The sequence below is a fragment of the Nicotiana sylvestris genome, chromosome 1 (assembly GCF_000393655.2).
Source record: "Nicotiana sylvestris chromosome 1, ASM39365v2, whole genome shotgun sequence".
Lineage (NCBI taxonomy): Eukaryota > Viridiplantae > Streptophyta > Magnoliopsida > Solanales > Solanaceae > Nicotiana > Nicotiana sylvestris.
Genome location: NC_091057.1, coordinates 136064965 through 136066700, shown reverse-complemented (window position 1 = coordinate 136066700; position 1736 = coordinate 136064965).

The following is a 1736-nucleotide window of genomic DNA, read 5'->3' as shown; positions in this document are numbered from 1 at the left end:
GGATGCAATGCACCTAAACAGTTAAACGTTTCTATTATGTGTTTGAACGAGTTGCATGTTTCATCCCGACCTTAATTATCCCTTTTTTTCAATATGCACCTCTTTTCTTTATTTTTGCTTCTCTCTAATCACTCTTGATTTTTGTTTTGTTTATGTCGCTCTTCTATTTGGCACTCTCTTTTTCTCTTTTATTTTCACTCTATTATTTTATGTAACTCTCTTTTTCTTTTCTTTTTACAATTTTTTCAGTTTATTTTTCACTCAATTAATTCTATGGCTATGATCGAATCCGATGGGGATTGCCTACATATCATGACGTCGTACGAATCAGATCTTGCGTAGTTCGGGAAAATCAGAAATAAAGTAAACAAATTAACTCTCATTTTTTTACTCATATACAAATAACTCCAAAGAAAGCTCCTAACAAGGAAAATATTTTGGATTTTTTTTTTGTAGAAAGAAAGGCTTCAAATGAAAGAATTTTTTTTGAATTTAATTTTTTTATTGAATTCTTGAAAGAAAGAATTCTAAAAAAAAAGATATTTTTCTTTTTTTAAAAGTTTTTTTTGATTTTTTAAAATTTTTGAAAGAAAGACTTCTAAAGAGGAAATAAAACATTTTTGAATTTTGAAAATTTTTCCTTCAATTGTGAAAGAAAAAAAATATTTTGGAATTTTTGAAAGAAGTTTTTTTTTTTTTTATATTTTGATTTTTTTTTATTTTCTAAGGAAAGATTTCTAAGAAGGAATTAAGGAAAAGGAGAATATGTTTGGATTTTTCTTCCTTTTTTTTTTTTGAAAAATTGGGGGCCGGAATCGATGAGGTTTGCCTGCGTAGCTCACATCCGGTGAGAATCAGACCCGCGTAGTTCGGTCAAACTAGGTACTTTATCTTTTGATTTTTATAAAAATTAATCATTATACCTCACGCTAGACTACTACACAATTTGTTTTTATTTTTTATTTAAAAAATAGTTATTTGCACTAAACTAGGAGAATGATTCTTTTTATTTTTATTTTTAATAATTACACTATTTTTTAAAGCCGGTCGACAATGCGAGTAAGCCTTCCAAATAATGTATCAAGTAACACATAAGTGAACATGATGGTCTCAAAGAGGATACCTATCTTATACGGATCCGGCCCCTGTGCCGAGTTTCGCTAAGTCAATTGCACGTGATGCAAATAAAGCGAACCTACTGGGATATCCGACATGAGGTTTGTTCTTCTAGATTTAAATCCTGGTGGAGAAGGTATCTAGACCGGCTTACTCGACCGGACAACTCAAGCCAAGGAGGGTCAGTGTACCGGTAGCATTGCTTTCCGACTTAACTAGTGGTGCTCCCCGCCTAAAACATGTGTGACTAAAATCCTTCACGAGTGAAAAGCACCTCGGCTATCTCAAAGAAAGCGGACTATGTCAAGCAAATGCCCAATTTTAATTTCAAGAAGATTTAGAGGGGGTGCGTGAGAAAACGGTTTATATGTACAGTTCAACAATATCAAAACGGTAAAAATCGGACAGGTAGCACATTAGGCACAAATAAATCACAATATTTACACAATTAATAAAGCCAAAAACATCAACATGTACAAGCTCGAATTCTTATCAGATCCCCAGCGGAGTCGCCATAGATGTCACACCTCTTTTTACCTCTCCAAAAGATATGTACTAAATGTAACGTGTTATGGATTGTAGGTTAAAGAGTTTTTCCATTTGAAGTGACAAATTTGAAA